The 18,464-nt window shown below is 44.5% G+C and overlaps 1 protein-coding gene across 8 annotated transcripts in view; it reads left to right on the forward strand.

Moving 5' to 3' along the window:
• Nucleotides 1-1,743: 1,743 nt before the first annotated feature.
• NFASC (neurofascin) overlaps nt 1,744-18,464 on the forward strand; it is a 230,883-nt gene continuing 214,162 nt past the window's right edge. For 4 of the 8 annotated variants that reach the window (XM_056867426.1, XM_056867427.1, XM_056867424.1 and 1 more), the window contains exon 1: nt 1,751-1,807. The gene's annotated coding sequence lies outside the window, so the exon portion shown is untranslated. Of the gene's footprint in view, nt 1,808-18,464 lie in introns of all 8 variants that reach the window. The other 4 variants (XM_056867422.1, XM_056867423.1, XM_056867429.1 and 1 more) reach the window with 2 other exon arrangements.

Genomic DNA, 18,464 nt, shown 5'->3' on the forward strand with positions numbered 1-18,464 from the left:
GTCTTACATTTCAATATGGTGATTGCCAACTTGGAAGGCTTTAAGAGGGGAGAAGAGGGCTATTCATGGCTACTAGTAAAAATGGATACTAGTCATGATGCATACCTATTCAGGATCAGAGGAGCATGCCGAATATATTAGGTGCTGTGGAACACTGGCAGGATGGTGCTGCTGCAGTCGTCTTGTTTGTGGGCTGCCTAGAGGCCCCTGGTTGGCTGCTGTGTGAACAGACTGCGGGACTTGATGGACCTTGGTCTGATCCAGCACGGCCTTTCTTATGTTCTTAATATTGACACACAAATAGTGCCGTGTTTTGTAAAGCCTGGTACAGGTTTTACAATTCTTGTAGGATGGGGTGTCATCAACCAGACAACTTTCAAAAGTGCAACACATAGGGTTGCCAGGTATCTCTTTGCCACCGGAAGCAGAGCCTGAGGAGGGCAGGGTTCGGGGAGGGACTTCAATGCCATAGAGTCCAATTACCAAAGCGTCCATCTTCTCCAGGTGAACTGATCTCTATCGGCTGGAGATCACTTGCAACAGCAGGAGATCTCCAGCCACCGACTGGCGGTGGGCAACATCATGCGTGCGGACTTAACAGGCGACCCTAGGAACACAGGCTCAAAGGGATTTCCACCACTGTGGCTGAACAGGCACCGTTCTGACGATGAAGGGGGAACGCGGCACTCGGCCAGCGTCCCATCCATGACCCATCCCAATAAACTTCCCTTCCCAATAACTCGTCCGCAGTTGCAAGGCTGAACCGACCCTCTTCCCTCGCTTCACCAATGACTCTCTTTACATCAGTGGTTCCCAACCTTTTTTTTGACCAGGGACCACTAGGACTTTTTTGTTCGGTGCAGGGACCCCAAGGTTCAAAATAAAAATTCAGAGAATTTGAAAATAAACTTTAATCATAACTGTTAGTTAAACATTAAGCTTAGAATAATATTTGAATGTATATATTTTAGAATAGAGAACTTTTAATTGAAAATATTAATTTATTATGGGTTTATAACTTTGTTTCGCGGACCTTAATTTAGTTCTCGCGGACCCCTGGGGGTCCACAGACCCCTGGTTGGGAACCAGTGCTTTACATAGTAGGAAAGGGCCAGAGTTCAGTCGCACCTTCCAGACTAACCAAAATATTTTCTGGCAGGGTGGGAGCTTTCGTGAGCCACAGCTCACGCTGTGGCTCACGAAAGCTCCTACCCTGCCAGAAAATATTTTGGTTCGTCTCGAAGGTGCTCCTGGACTCTGGCCCTTTCCTACTACTGCAGACAGACCGACCCGGCGACCCACTGTGCATTCTCTTTACAACCTGCACGCTGTCCCCGGTGTCATTTCCACCTGCCCATGACGCGCGCCTCCAGGCTCCTCTTATTACCAGCCCGCCTTCGTCGGGGAGCCCCCTCCCTCCACTCCCCCCCCCTCCACTCCCCCCCCATCAATTAACCCGACCGTTTCCTCCGACGGGTAATTCGTCCCCGCCCCCCTCTTAATTGCCCCCCGCCCCCTAAGGTCCCCCCCTTCCCCTGCACGCGGCGCGCCGGCGGAGGGGGCGAGGCGGAGGGAGCGGGCTCCCGCGCTCGGCGGCGCGCACGCGGCCCCGCGGCGGCGCGCTCGACGGTCCGTGCCCTAATGCGGGAGTCGGGGAGCGGAGGCGCTGCGGAAGGCTGGGGGGCGCGCGGGGGAAGGGGCAGGGGGCTCCGGCAGCAGAGTCTGGGGAGGAGGGATGAGGCCGCTGTGAGCCTGGCCTGGCCGGAGGCAAGGGGGCGCGGGCGGGGCGGCGGCGGCTGCTGGCCAGGTAAGGCGCGCTGCGGCTGCAGCAGGGGGGTGTTGGCAGCGGCGAGATGCGGGGCGTCCCGGGCTGGCCCCGCTGCTGGGGGCCGCTGGAGCAGGAGGGTCCGGGGTGCGGCTGCCTCTCTCGCCCGGGTCCCTTCCCTGATCTCCCTTCTCCCCCATCCCTGATCTCCCTTCTCCCCCATCCCTGATCTCCCTTCTCCCCCATCCCTGATCTCCCTTCTCCCCCATCCTGTCCCCCCCCACTCCCTCCCTCCCTCCCTCCCTCGGCTTTCTTTGGCTGCAGCCCTAACCTGACTTTGCCCCCGGCGAGCGGCTGGACCTCCCGAGGAGCCCCCGGGTCTCCGGCGTTTCTCTTCGGGGCGCGATCCGGCTGCGTCAGCGTGATCCTCCTTGGGAGGGTCGGGGAGGGGGGGGCTGGAGATCTGGCCTGCGCTCTGTGCTTGGGGAAGGGCTGGCGGATCCCCACTGCTTTGGAGAGGAGAGGGGAGATGCTTGAGAGCAAAGCCCTCCGGCCCTGGGGAAGTTCCTGTCGGGGTTATGGTTTGGTGCTCTTTGGGGTGGGGGCTTTTCCAGTTTGGGGGTCCCTTGGCCCCCAACGTTGATTCCCCCTACCTAGGACGTTGCTGCGGATCAGCCGAATGGCCTTAACCCGGTTTTATGTGTTTGGAAATAGTTTGCTTTAAAAACGAAGCTGCCTAAAACCTATTGCTTGGTGGATGGATCTGAAGGGCCCTAGGTTCTCCCCCCCCCCCTTTAATCTAGCCAATAACGTAGGAAAGGGAGTAGCAAGGCCAGCGTTGGAAAACATTTTATTTAAATCTCTAAAGGATTGGCTGTAAAATGCTGAGCGCCTAAATGCTGGTATGTTTGTTTCTGGAAAGAGCTTGAGTGCTCAGGAAGAAAATAAGAGGGGACCTCAACTGCCATGGTTCTGGGCATAAAGGGGCCCCTGGGGGTTTATGAAAAGCTAGCCTGTCTTAATTGGTTTTGGGATGGGAGGGCAGGGTGTCTTTCAGAAGCATCTGGTACTAAGCCCTGATAGAAACAGGATGCTGGTGTATAGGAGTCCCTCCGGCGTGACAGCTAAATAATATTGGGGGGGGGATGATACGATACACGTAGCAATAATCTTGTTAGAGGCCATGTTAATCATCAGTGGGCAAGATCAGATCCGTGGCCCTCTGTAGAAAGAAGCGCTCTTTGCATATGCAGTTCCAGTCAGCTAGTATTGATTAAGGGGGGTGAAACTGCTGAATCATATGTACACTCTTTCTCCCAGCATGTTTTGTGCCTCAGATCCATTATAGTCTTAAGCTAATAGTCAAGGTTCTAGTGGCAGAATATTTGTCTTCAGTCTCTGTTCATTTCCGCAGTGCTGGTTTGGTGAAAGAATACTCTTGGATTAGAATGGACAACTATTAAGAGCCAGTGTGATGTAGGGTTAGCGTTTCCGATTAGGATCTGGGAGACCCAGGTTCAAATCCCCACTCTGCTAGGGAAGCTTGCTGGGTGACCTTGGGACAGTTACACACTCTAAGACTAACATACCTCACAGGGTTGTTATGAGGACAAAATGAAAAAGAGAAAAGGAGGACATACTTTAATTTAATTAATTAAAGTTCAGCTCAGCGTCTTTTCAGTAGCTGAGGTTTATTTGGATGCAGGCTTTAAAATTTGAAAGCCAACTGCATCTCTTTACCTTACTTAATTACACAAGAACATAAGAACAACCCTGGTGGATCAGAGCAGTGATCCGTTTAATCCAGCAACGTTCACATAGTGGTAAACAAACAGGGCATAGAGACCAAGGCCTTCCCTTACTGTTGCCTTCCAGCATTGGTATTTAGAGGTTGGTTGCCTCTGGATATGATGAAGACTCCCTTAGTCATCACAACTAATAGCCATTGATAGACCTCCTCCACAAATCTGTCTAATCCGCTTTTAATGCAATGCTTATGGCCATCACTATGTCCACGGGCAGTGAATTCCACAATTTCTCATTGAGCAAAGAAGTATTTCCATTTATCTGTCCTGCATCTATTGCCCATCAATCTCGTTGGAGGCCAGAGGGAGGAAAAGTTCTCTCTATCCACTCTCTCTGCTCCATACAGTTTTATAAACATCTATCAAGTCCTCCTTTAGCTTTTTCCTAAACTTAGTCCAAGATGCTTTAACCTTTCTACATAGACAAGGTACTCCAATCGTCTTGGTTGCCGCCTTCTGTACTTTTTCCAGCTCTGCAATATCCTTTTCGAGATATGGTTACCAGCACTGCACATAGTGCTTCAAATGAAGCCTCGTCATTGGTCTATACAGGGACGTTATAGTACTGGCCATTTTATTCTCAGTTCCTTTCCTGATAACCTCCAGTATGAAGTTTGCTGCTGTTTTTTACTTTTTACTGCTGCTGTACGCTGAGTCAACGTTTTCATCAAGCTATCCGCTGTAACATCAAGGTCTCTTTCCCTCTCAGTCTCAACCAATTCTGACCCCATCACCACGTATTTAAAGTTAGGATTTTTTGTTCCAATGTGCATCACTTTGCAGTTGACTACAATGACCTGCATTTGCCATGTTATTTCTCAGAGACCCTCCTGTTCACAATCCACATTTGTTTTCACCATCCTGAATAATTTGATATCATCCTCAAACTTGGCCACTACACTGTCCACCCCCAATTCTGTATCATTTATGAACAAGTTAAATAGCACTGGTCCCAATACCAATCCTTGTGGGACCCAACTGCTCACTCCCCTTCATTGTGAGACCTGTCCATTCCTACTCTCTACTTCCTGTCCTTTAACCAATTTTTTTAATCAGTAAGTGGACCTGTTCTCTTATCTTCTAAGATTACTCAAGCATCTTTAGTGGCATACCTGGTCAAAAGTCTTTTGGAAGGCCAAGTATCACCCTTGTTCACAGGCGTATTAACCTTCTCAAAGCCCTCTAAAAGGTTGGGGAGGTAGGACTTCACTTTGCAGAAGCCATGATGTTTGTCCATCAACAGGTTTTGTTTTTCTGTGCTTAATAATGCATTCTTTAATAACAATTCCTACTCATTTACCTAAAACAGATCTTATGCTAACTGGCCTGTACTTTTCTGGAGCCCCCCTGGATTTTTAAAAATGGTATAACATTTGCTATTTTCCAGTCATTCAGTATGGAGGCCAATTTTAGTGACAAGTTACATATACTGGCTTGTAGATCAACAATTTCACATTTGAGCTTCTTGAGAAACCTCTGGTGAATGCTGTCTGCTACTGGTAGTTCTAGAACGTCATTTCTAGTCACCTCAAATTGACTCACGTCTTCAGACACTTCCTGAAAATAGTGACTCTAATATGGGCACATGGCCCACGTTTTCCAGAATGAAAACAGACAGAAAGATTTCATTCAGTTTTTCTGCCATCTCACCACATTTCTTAAGCCATCCTGCCATTCCCTTGCTATCTAATGGTCCAACTGGCTCCCTGGCTGATTTGCAACTCCTAATATATTTGAGGAAGTGCTTATTGTTTATCTTGATGTTTTGAGTAATCCACTCCTCAGATTTCCTTTTTGCTTGCCTTATTATCAGTTTACATTTGTTTTGCCACAATCTATGTTCCTCTCTGTTCACCACATTGGGAGAACCTTCCACTTTGTGAATGAAGCCTTTTTGCCTTTCTTGACATGGCTTGTTAACCATACAGGCATCCTTTTAGACTTGGAGGTTCCTTTCCTAACTTGAGGTATGAATTTTAGCTGGGCCTGAATCCGTGTGGCTTTAAGTACTTTCCAAGCATCCTGGAGAGCCGTGACTCTTCTAATTCTCCTTTTTAACATCCTTCTGAGTAATCCTCTCATTTTTGTAAACTTTGCTCTTTTGAAGCCATATGTCTTTGATGTTGGGAGCAACTTTCCATTAACATGCATGCTGAACTTAATAGCACTGTGGTCACTTGTTTCTAAACAGTGCAACAAAATCTACATCTCCAGCCAGATCCTGAGCCCCACTTGAAACCAAATCCAGAGTCACCACCCCTCTGGTTGGCTCTGTGACCAGTTGTTCCAACACGCAGTCATTTATGATATCTAGGAACCTCATTTTTATGCCATGACTTGAGCACACATTTGCAGTCAGCGAGAGGGTAATTACCCAGTATTACAACATTTTCTGCTTTAGTCACATTCCATATCTCCTTCTCCATCTTCATATCTACTTCATAGTATTGATCAGGCGGGCAACAGTACCATCCATAGAAAATAATGTCCCTTTAAATTTTAAAGGACTGGCATACCACAGACCTGCTGGGAGCTGGGGTGCCCTTCCTTTCTGTAGAGGAAATGTAGCAAAGACTCCTTTGGGCTCCTAGGTGCTCCTAACCCACACTGAAGATACAAATAAAAATTCAAGGAGCTTGATAGAGAAGCTAGTGTTTTTATTGTGATCTGCATTCCTTTCAGATGCCTGTTCAGTAGACTGCTAAACTCTGATAGCCAGCACAAGTACTTTGTTTCTCCAAAATACCTTGATGTTACTCAAAACTAGCTTCATGCTAATCTTTTCAAAATAAATACCCTCTGACATCTCTTCCTGTTCCTATAAAAAACAAACAAGGTGCATTACAAACCACTTCCATTGCTCATCTCTTGCAATAGATGCTAAGCACCTTGCAATGGATGCTAAGTTTAAAGAGGATGATTTCTGTTTCGTGCTCTTTGAATTCAATAGCAAAAATATGTTTTATTTATTGTACAGTTTTCTCTTGCTCTAGATTCTGGAATGTAGAACTCTGTCATCCTATATTTATCTGAAGTAATTGCAGTACATACTACTTCATTATGGAATGGTACAGGGCACCCTCTTTCTCTGTCCTCATGGCCTGAAGCACAAGAACATTGGCTAGGCAGAAATCTAGATAGTTGAGACCACTCTTTTATAGGGTAACTTTAGGGGCAATGTGAAGTGCCCTTGAGGCACTGGATACTTGGATTCTAGGCCCTAAGCTACCCTACCAGTTTTGTTACCAACTTCCTTCTGGAAAGCTGTGTGTCTGAACTTGTTTTAAATGGACTTAGAAATGACCTTAGGATTCTAAAGGCTTTCAAGACCTTACAGATCTGGAACTCTTTGAATCAAGACACACTCCAAATCAACCAGAGTATTACAGCTATTCTCAAATATGAACCACTTCACTGTCCAAATTCTGCTTTCAGTTAGGGCCTAACTGCATGTGATGCTAGACTGATCTGGACTGGGGAAGAGCTTTCTTTACCATCCCCACCCCCATATTTCCTTGATCAAAAATGGTCTCCAAACCCATATTGTGTCTGGCTCTTTTCTGTAGCAGATCCTTAAGTGGACTGGGAAGATGATTAGGGAGAGGGTGCAGGAAGAAGCGTTAGCCCACCCACCCTCCCCCAATATTGCAGCCTGCAACCAGATCAGATCCCCCTCCTCCAAACACTCGACTGGTTTTTAAGGATCAAATTACATGTCCAGAATTCCATTCATGGAACTCCAGTGTAGCATGTAGTTTGACCCTTCAGTAAAGTATGCAATTGGCATTAATGTTAGGGATGGTCATCAGTCATATTCACAGAGGGGGAAAAGTCTGCTCTTTTGTACCTCCCATGCCCCTTTTGTTGATGCAATATACGAATTTTGAACACACTTAGAATCTGATAGGTCCCTACTGGTGGTGATAGGGGGTCTGGGCTGACTCTACCTGTGCAAACTCAGATGCACCTTTGACCATTGTTCCCAGTATGAGCCTGCTTGAATCTCATGGAGCTGTTTCCTTGGCAGGCACCATTACACAATTCTGCTTGCAGCACACTATGCTATAGTATGTGAGTTGCTGTGTAATGGGGAGCTGGGTATGCTTAGACTAAATCACTGTTTTATACCTTACAACTTCATGATTACTCTGACACTTTTCATTGAGAGGTTATTTTCACCCCGTCTCATCTATACAAAAGACAACCATAGCAGGACTTTAAAAAATCTGGATGTCTCCATGCTCTCTAGGAAGGTCATTGGTTTCATGGCAGGGTGTTTGTACCCTTAACAGTTTAATGCTTTACGAATATTCAACAAGTGTGTAGATTTTTCTAGCATTGGGATATGGGCAAGCCCTTGTAGAGGTTTCTACTTGTCAAACAGTGGCATAGGAACCCTGGGAGGGAGGGTTTAAAGCTCTATTGTCCTGCCACCTAAAATTCTGAAATGTTTTCCAGCTCTGAAATATTACATAAAGAACTGTGAAACTGAGTCAGGCATCATGGGTGGCAGAAGGATAGACAACAGAGGACCACAGATTTTGGCTGGCCTTGACTGTTTACCTACTTGACTACCTTCCCCTACCCCAAGTCTGCCAGCATGTGCAGAGTATTCTGGGTTGGGGAAGAGTCAACATAAACTGGGCTTGAACACACAAAAGCTAGAATCTCTCGCTGCTTCTGAATGTCTGCAAAGGCCAGTAGAGAGTGGGAAGCTTGACTCTGAACCCCCACCCTAACCCTCTGCATATGCATAAGGACTCAAGGGAGGGGAGGGGTATATGTATTTCACCTAGAATGAAATGAGATACTACTTCTCTCTGAAATCTCTACAAAACATGGAGAAACTAAGGAGGGGTCTCTTGCATCATGCTAGAGAAAGATTGGTGGTTACTGTACCTTTGGAGTCCTGGTCACTGCAGGTGTGGAACCCTGTTGGGGTACAAGGGAGAATTTCAATTATTTGCTGGCTCCATGCACTTCAAGCACCATTCCCTTTCTTCCATAAGGAGTGAATGGTTTTTCTGTTTTGGAGTAGCCAAGTAAAGTATTTCCAGGTTAGTCCCTTCTTTCCCCTTTCTCGCCTTCAGGTCTCTCTTAAAATAGCACAAGGACAATTCTGCATATGCTGTATTTCAACATCACTGGCTGGAATCACAATTTAGATTATCTGGCTCAGTCAGGGCCAAAGGCTCCCATTCCCAGTGAGTCAGTTGGTCACAAATGTGTCTCTTTGTCTAACAACCAACTCATGTGCCATTCCTTTGTCCGCCTTGATGTTTCGCCTATGCTCCCATCGTCAGGGCACATCTACTTTGCTTTGCTGGACTCTTATCTTCTCAGACCTGGCTCCTGGAGGCACCTGAAAAGGATGCTGTCAGAAAACTTAATGCCATCTTAATTTCTGTTTATCTGAGTATAGAGGGGAATTACTGTTTTCTGATAGCCAAACCCATTTCTTGGGCAGAATATCGGTTGTGACCAATGAGGCGGGGGAGGGGAGTTTTTGGCACATGCATACAGGGACTGACTGGCAGATCAGATTGCACAATCTAAGCTTTAATTGGAGAGTTCCCAGCCATCCTTGCTGAACAGATCCCCTGCAGCGGATCTGCTCACTTGATAGCAGTTAGGCAGCTGTGGTGCTGAGATCATTGCCTAGTGTTCTGACCAGCATTGTCTACTACTCCGCCTGTCTGTCTGTCATATCCACCTGTTATCTTTTGTTTTGCGCTCACTTTTCTGAAGCTAGGCTAATCTTGATTTGTTCTGCTTCTGTGTGTGTGGGGAGGGAGGGGGGATGAAGTGAATTGAATGCAATGTGACAGTAACAGGGTGTCCAATATCAGGAAAAAAAGCATTCACTTGTTTTAATTCGGATATTCTGAACCATCAGCTGACATGGACGTAATTTAACTTTGCCTCATTCTCTAGTTGCTAGTTCTTATTTGGCCTGTGTTCATCCCTCAGTTGTTGGGTATTTTATTTGGGCCTACCACTGTGAAAAGGCAAAATGATATTTCTGATCAGAATGGCATGCCAAATCTTGTATGCAGATGCCTCTCTTTAGAAAAATATTTTTCTTATCACATTGCATCAATGCCTTTTAGTTCTTCTTTTACATTCATTTGAAAAATCCCTCCTAGATGTGATTTTGCTGATTTGCTAACATCAGTTTGCTAATTAGGTCCTTTTCTTTTTACAGAGGTTAAAAGCATCATGTGTTCTTTAGGGTTGTCAGCTCCCGGTTGGGAAATACCTGGAGATTTTGGGGGTGGAGCCTGGGGAGGGGTCCCAGCAGGGTATAATGCCTTAGAGTCCACCTTCCAAAGCAGCCATTTTTTCCAAGTGAACTGATCTATAACACATGATCAGTCGTAATCCCAGTAGATCTTCAGCCACCGCCTGGAGGTTGTCAACCCTAGTAATGATGGATAAATTAAAGAGGGTTTTATACCTCTTCTATGGATCGCTACTAGGGTTGCCAGCCTCCAGGTGGGGCCTGAAGATTCCCCGGAATTCCAGACTACACAGATCAGTTCCTCTGGAGAAAATGGATGGACTTTGGAGGTGGACTCTATGACATTGTACCCTACTGATGCCCCTGTCCTCGCCAGGTTCCATCCCCAAACCTCCAGGAGTTTCCCAACCTGGATCTGCCAACCCTACTCCCCCATCCCCCGCCAGTGGCCAGCCAGGACCTGTCAACCCTAATCACTGTATGTAGTTAATATGATAAGAAGTGGGAGATTAGTGCCTTATGAATAGGGATAATGTAGCATAGCTGACTCAGGTGAATGCCTTCAAGAGTGACTTAGTAGAAGAAATCTTGTCCCAGGCATTCACACAGCACTGTATAGATAGACTCTCAACAGGTCTAACCAGTGATTGGCTAGTTAAATACAGTGAGGCCTGGTCTTCACAAGCAATAGAATGTGAGATGATAGAATCCCGAGGTGTCACAAAGGGCTGCACTGCTTCAGATTGCAGGTGGGGAGAACCACATATTTAGTGATACCCATGTAAAAACTCCCTGCAAATTAAAACCACAACACATCCGTGATAAAGGTTCTAGCCTGGTCCTTTGCATGCTATGGTAGTTTTTCATGTACGAATAATTATTAATGTAGGGGAACTGTAGAAAATACAGTCCTTCCTCTTCAGCCTGATGTAGGACCTATTTTACCTCCTCAGCACTCTGCCAGCTTATTACAACCTCATTCTGCCGCATGTCTACACAAACCTTTGTTAAGCATGACATGGCTATCTTGATGTCCTTCTCAAGACATTCTCAATAGGAAAGATTTGCCAGCACCTTTTGTATTAAGTCTGTTGCTTATATGCATTGCAGCTCTAGCTATGTGGGCTGGGTCCTGGTTTCTACACCCATGGAGTTAAGGTAACTCCTGACATTACCGTACTTGACTAATTGCTGGTTACTTGTAGATAGGTGGTCCCCCTTGCACATATAGGAACAATTTTATCTACATAAAAATGTTGAGTCATTCAAAATACACTGATGTGCCCCTCTGTGTTGGGGAAGTGTGCAAAGTTTAATAATTAAAAAGAAAGCAAGTTTCATTTTGAAACTGATATCATTTTGCAAGGAGGTTTAGCTTGTCTATCTTGTTGTCAGCTCTCCAGCGTCTCCCATTCAGACCAGAAGCTGAAACAATGTAGAACTCTTCAAAGTCAACCCCAATCAGACACACACTGGCCCTAAACTATTCAGTGACTGCCTCTACTGAAACTTCCTCAAGTGCTTGCTAGGAAAAAAAAGCCCTATAAATTGACCTGCTACAAAAAAATTACTTGAGGGACAGTCATTCTCCTCATTTATGATGCTTGAATGAGGGTCTCAGAGACCCAGGTATGATGGATGCAAGAACTTTCCATACTCCTGTAGGTCTCCCGTTGAGAGCTGTCCGAACAGATACCTTTCAGAATTTTGCTTCCTTGATTGCGGGTGGAGGGCCGCTTAACACCTTACTGCTATTATTAGTGCTTGACTGTTAAGCATTTAAAATATTCCTAAGTGCTGTACAAGAAACCTTTGTAAGGTTCCTGTTGAAATGTCTCGGAGAGGTATGACTCAGAATGGTGGGGGAGGGAGCAAGATAGGAGGAATGGAGGAAAAAATGAGGGTCAATAAAATTGGACCCCCTGACCCAATCTGTACCAAACTTTGGGGTTCTTGTAAGGAGCCTCACCAGCAGCTGTGCTGCAAATTTTGGTGCCATTACCTTATAAGACACACCCCCAGAGCCCCACAAAGATTTGTCATTGACTATAATGCACCTTAAAATTTTCAGATATCCAGAAAAAACCATAATAGTATAGGGATTTGGCTTTTTCAGATTTTCCTAAATTTTTTGTGTCTATTAAACCTAAATCTGAAAAATACCCCCCAAAAAAACAGATAGGCACCCCTAGACTACATGCAGAGTTTTAGCTTCATTTATTTGTTACATTTTAATCCCATCCTTCCTCCAAGGAGCTCAGGGTGCTGTACATTAATCTCCCTTGCTCCATTTGATCCTCACAACAATCCTGTTAAATATGAGAGCGAGTTACTGGCCCAAGGACACCCAGAAAACATCATGGCAGAGTACAGGTTTTAACCTGGGTCTCCCAGATCCCAAGTCCAACACTTCAACCACTACTTCTATTGGAAAGGGGTTGGTCATTAGCAGTTTAGTATAGCTTATATTATTTGGGCCAAGTGAATGGACCTCAAGTAAATGAAGAGCACATTTATAACAATGAGGATGAATAGTTTTAAATTTGGTTCAATACTCCGTAGGGTTGCCAGATCCCTGCTGGGAGCAGGGGATCCCCCGCTTTGGGCCCCATCCCCCAGTGCTGGCCAGCAGAGGTCTTACCAGTTGCAAATTGAGGCCTAGGCCTTGCTGCCATTACCATGTTGATGTCTCTTCCGGAAGTGATGTCATCACATTGCCAATGATGTGGGAGATGCTCTGGTATTTGGGCATAACTCTATGGTAAAAACAGCTTCTATCATAGAGTTTTTGACCAAATACTAGAGCATCTCCCATGTCGTCGGCGACATGATGACATCACTTCCACAACAAACACACCGACAGTGTCAAGGCTTAAGCTTCAATTTGTGGCTGGTAAGCTCCATCCACCCCTCCCCCACTGGTTGCCAGTGGGGGCCTGGCAACCCTAATACTCCAGTAACCTTGACTTGTTTGAGCATGTTTTGGGGGGATGTTAGCAGGAATTCAGGCCATTTGCTCACAGGGATAAAAATAACAACAATAAAATGCCATTAAAGAGAAATGTTTTGTTAAAAGGGAATTCTTAACTGAACTACATCAAGATATGATGGAGGACTGCAAAGCTGTTTGCTGCCCTCTCTCTCGTGGCAGGAGGAAGCAGAAGATAATATAGTTATTAGCTATATTGCATTAGCCATATTCTGGCCATCATTCATTTTATCATTTCTCTCTGATCAAGTGTGTTGTTCAACTGGATCAATCCTTGTGTCTGTGACACTTCCAGTCTCACTGTATGATTGAATGGAGTTCAAATGTGCCTGCAGGCAGTCTTACATATTTTCATCGTTTATATCCCACCCATCTGCCAAAGCACCCTAGGCAACAACGCACAGAGCACTGATAACAAACAAACCCTAGTACTACCAAGGATAATGTTGAAGCCTATTCGTTTATGGAGAGCTAATGCTCTGCTTCGCATTGCAGGCTTAAAGACCCTATTACATGATGTATCAGGGAATGCTGTATTTAGAGAACAGGGCTGAATGTGTTCTTGATGCCTACAATGAAATAACATTTCAGAGCTTTGTTTTTGAATTTTAAAATGTTTCCTATTCCCAAGGGCCCAGGGTCTTTGAAAACCTGAGTGGCAGCTTGCACAGGATACAGGCAACAAGAAGGTTGCAACTATTCAGTAGATTACACTCAAAACTTTCCTGGATTTAGCTTCACGAAGAGGGCCAGAGCAATTTCCCACATGCATGCACATCATAGCACATGTCTGAGAGAGGGTGAAAATTGTAGTTGCCACACAGAGAAAGCAATGTACAAATTCATCTCTCTTGAAATAACTGTCCAAGGTGCTAATTTTTTCTTGGTGGGCTTTCTAGTTCTATTTAATGCTTATGTGTCCTGCAAGTAGAATACAAATATGACAAAGGAATAGTCCTTCAGAGCAAAGGCAGCAGTGTAAGTTCTCAGATGGTTAGGCATCTGCTGCCTTTCAGGTATCTGGGGAGGTAGTATGTTGCCCTTTTTGAGTAAACTATACTAGAATGAAAATATCACATTCAGACATTGTGACATTTGTGGCAGGCATAAATACAGTTTTCTTGCAATGCTTGCATGCTCTTCTGTCTCCACACTTGCATGCTTTCCTCTCATACATGGAGTGCAGTTAAAAACCTTTGGATTTGGGAAATCATCAATCAAACTCCAATTGACTGTGGTTCCAGAATGCAAGCACCTGAGCAAATTGGAATTTGTTTATGTTCCACAAATCTGGATTCTAAACCTTGATTTAATGCAGTTTAGAATTTCATGGAGGAGGGATTCCCATTTGCCCAGGTGCCTGCATTCAGACATGATGGCACATTGGTTTTATTCAAGACTTTTCAAACCTGGATATTCTTGATCAAGCTACACGTGTAACAGAATGAGGAAGAAGAGCGTGAAAGCACAGAAACAAGTTTTGTTTGTGCCCATTGTGGATAAACCCTTGTATGTCAGAATGTAGGAATACAACCAACAGCTTTAATAGTACTAGTGCAGCTTTAAAAATCTGAATGTGTAATTCAGAGGCCTAAACTGATCAAGTGGTCCAGTTGATATTATTATGTAGCTGATATTAATGCAGTGTGCAAAAGAGTGTTGACTTCATTCTGTAGACAGTCACAGAGATGTCCGGCACTATGTCAGACCGTACCTCTCTGTTATATATGGTACCACCATCTCCTAATGTTTAGCTACACTGTCGTCTTTGTGAAAAGTCAGGAGAGTGGCTGATGTTTTCGGTGGTGCAGCGTGCCTCTGACATTATAAAGCTATTTCTGTATAGTGAACTGTACTCTTGCTGTTGCTTAAGTTGCCTTGCTGTCACATTTGCAACAGGCTCAGAGACAGAGTACTTGTTGTGAGCTCATTGGCTTAGTTCTTGTGATGTGTGCACAGATGTGTACGGCGGGCAGAGATAAATGAGGCTTTGTAATAGGCATGTGTGATTGCACACGTGAAACTTCTAAAGTTCTCTCTGTTAAAACTCCATATACTAGAGTGTATCCTGCACAAGTTCTCTGTGATGTATTACAAAGATTTTAATATGGCTAGATCCTGCTTTAGCACTTTCTGTTTTTATCCTTCAGCAGCAGTCATTTCAAGTCTTCACTATTTTCTGCCAGTAATGTGGTGTCATTGGCATATCTCAAATTGTTAATGTTCTTTCCACCAATTTTCACTCCACCTTAACCTAAATCTGATATAGCTTTCCTTATGATATGTTCTGCATATAGATCAAAGAGACTGGGAGATAAAATACATCCTTGCTGACACCTTTACCCATTGGAAACCATTCTGTTTCTCAGTATTCTGTTCTACCAGTAGCCTCTTGTCCAGAGTACAGGTTGTGCATCAAAACAACCAGATGCTGTGGCACACCCATTTCTTTTAAAACCAGCCAAAGCTTTTCATGATCCACACAGTCAAAAGCTTTGCTTTAATCTGTGAAACACAAGCTGATTTTGTAGACACTGTAAATTCCAGTTTTTGAAGGTTAATGGATAGGGATGCAAGAAAGAAGTTTTGAAGGCTCTGGTTCAAACCTCTGATTGGTGGGACCTGAGCATTAATAGTGAGAGTTGTGTGTCAGCAAGCTGTTTTGTGAATTTCTATCATTTTCTTAAAAACTCTAATATTGGGGAAAGGATACTTGCTAAATAAACAACTGGTCTCCTCGAACATAATTATGCCTGTTCTCATGTTGTAAGAGAAACTGTTTGTCCAATAGCCAGCATGGTGTAGTGGTTAGTGTTGGATTAGGATCTGGGAGACCTGGGTTCAAATCCCCATTCCACCATGGAAGCTTGCTGGATGACCTTGGGCCAGTCACACACACTCCACCTAACCTACCTCATAGGGCTGTTGTGAGGATGAAATGAAGAAGAAAATTATGATGTAAGCTGTTTTGGGTCTCCCCCAATTGGGAGAAAGGTGTGGTAAATGCTTGATTCTAACATACTGCTCATATTGCATACAATGAATACTTGAAATTGAGGTGGACTTTTAACAATTTTCATCCTCAATATCATCATCAATATTATGAATAGTAATATTTATGTTATTTATGTATTTAAAATATTTATTAGGTGCCATTCTTCCTTGTGGAACTCAAGACTGTTTAATAAAATATAACGATTATAAAAACACATTAAAAACAGTATAAATAGAACAATTAAAAAAAACACAAAAGGTCACAATTTAGATTGAAAAATTCCAATTAGGACTGCCGATAAATAAAAACTAAACCAGTCAAATGCATTCCTAAATAACACTGTATTCAACTGCCCCCGCAGATCAACAGTGAGGGGGAGGCAGGTACACTGCCACCATTTTCCCCTCCGTCTCTCCCTTCTTACCTTGCTGCTGCTACCTCCGAAGTCCATGTGGACTTCTTAGATGGCAGGCAGCGCAGAATTGAACTCTATGCTCTGCAGAGCCCAGTGTTCAGCTCTGCACCACATATTTTTCAGGTTTGGGTTTAATAAACCCAATTTTTTTTTATTTATTGAAAGGAAGAAAAACTAATCCTTATATTTGGCTTTTTTGGATTTTTCGAAAATTTCTGAGTTTATTAAGCCCAAACTTGAAAAATACCAAACCTGCATGCATAGCCCTAAGTCCAACACTTTAACCACTATACCACACTGGCTCTCTTCAAGTGTGTGTGTAAAGTGCTGTCAAGTCGCAGCCGACTTATGGCGACCCCTTTTGGGGTTTTCATGGCAAGAGACTAACAGAGGTGGTTTGCCAGTGCCTTCCTCTGCACAGCAACCCTGGTATTCCTTGGTGGTCTCCCATCCAAATACTAACCAGGGCTGACCCTGCTTAGCTTCTGAGATCTGACGAGATCAGGCTAGCCTGGGCCATCCAGGTCAGGGCTTCTCTTCAAGTACAGCATCTTAAATGCAACCTGATTGTTTTGTATTATTCTCTATAACTCAATAAACTAATTCATTAAAATTCCCATTAATTTAACAATTCAGCCCCTGAAACCATCAATTCTACCTTTTTTTCTGTCCTATTGAAAAAAAAAGTCCATTACCTTGACTCCACTTTATGTAGAGAGCCAATGTGGTGTTGTGGTTAAGAACAGCAGACTCTAATCTGGAGAACTGGGTTTGATCCCCCACTCCTCCACTTGGCAATATAGAAACAACCCAACATTTGAATGTTTTTTTTGTATCCTCCTAGCTTGCCTGGAGCAATGAAGTTAACTCAGCTGTGCTTTTCCTTCTCTCTCTCTCCCCCCCCCCCCCCAAGTTCTGGGATGGGAGCAAGCATTGCTTGCTGAATTTTTCTGTACTGTCATGCAGAAGGAGAGTGTAAACACTAAATGTGGCCCCTTCCGGCCTTTTAAAAGTCTGTGACTATTATCTTTTCCCAGCTGGGTGACATGTTTTGCAGAAGGGAAAGATTTGTTCCTACTATAAGCAGTGAAGCACAGCAAGTTCTCCTTCAGAATTTCAAAATGGTTGTTTATTATGAGATGTGTTGCTTAGGCTAACAGCTTGCTGAAGATTTCAGCCAGTGATCCAGAGGTGAAAGTAATCCTTAAAATACAGCTGTGTTATTTAACAGAGATGAAATTAACAATACGATGGCATACTCTTGAAGGCAGCTAATTACATTGCAAATACCATCCTGTCAGTTCGTATTTGGTTGTTCAGCCTTTGTGGAGTTGTACTGGCTTCAGTGGCAATTGTGCTTTCTTTGAGGAAGTTGAAGTATTGTATAATCACTTGGGTGGTTTGTCATGATGATTGCCATTTGATTTCACCTCAAATGTAGCTTCTTCTTTTAATTTTAAAGGAAGCCCATGGAGGAAGTACTGCAGGTTACATCTGAGGAGAAAAATGATTGGGAAATAACTTCCTTTGGGGAGGGACAGCCAAGACTCTCCCCCCACCCTATTTCCCAATAACATGTACCTTTTGGGGATGGGTTGCAAAGCTGTGTTTAAAACTTGGGCATCAAGTCCTATGTCGTATGAAACAGTAGACTTCATCTTAACCACATACAGTGCAATCCTAAGGGGGAGTGGTTAAGAAACACCTGGGCACAGCACAGCCATGCCACCTCCTGAGCAGCTTCCCAGCCCGAAAAAGAAAGGCAAAAAGGTAAGTTCAACAAAACCCCGTGAAACTCCTCCATAGGGTTTCACAGGGCTATGCCTCCCTTTTTGCAGATGTAACTCAGTCCTGGCTAAAGGGGGCATTCCGGGACCAAAAGGGCTTTGGGAGCTGACTACAGCCAGCTCCACTCCCGGGAATGCCCCCTTTGACACCGGCACAAGCCCTTGCACCGGGGAAAATGCTGCTGACTAGGTGGTGCTGGCAGCTTGCACTGCCACGCTGTTCCCCAGAGCCAGAGTAAGTGGCCCCCACCAGTGTTAGTGCCGCTTGTGCCGGCTAAAGTTGCACTAACGCGGCACTGGGGTCACGCCAACTCCTAAGCCTGTTCACACACACCCTCCCGTTAGGATTGGGCTGTAAGTATTCAGAGGTTTCATTGATACTCTTGTGGGGCAGAAGGGTACAATGTGCAGTGTTCTTTCTGTTGAAGCTTGGATGATGGCCAATAATGTTGACTATTAAAGCAGTG

This window comes from Euleptes europaea, chromosome 2 (genome assembly GCF_029931775.1).
Source record: "Euleptes europaea isolate rEulEur1 chromosome 2, rEulEur1.hap1, whole genome shotgun sequence".
NCBI lineage: Eukaryota > Metazoa > Chordata > Lepidosauria > Squamata > Sphaerodactylidae > Euleptes > Euleptes europaea.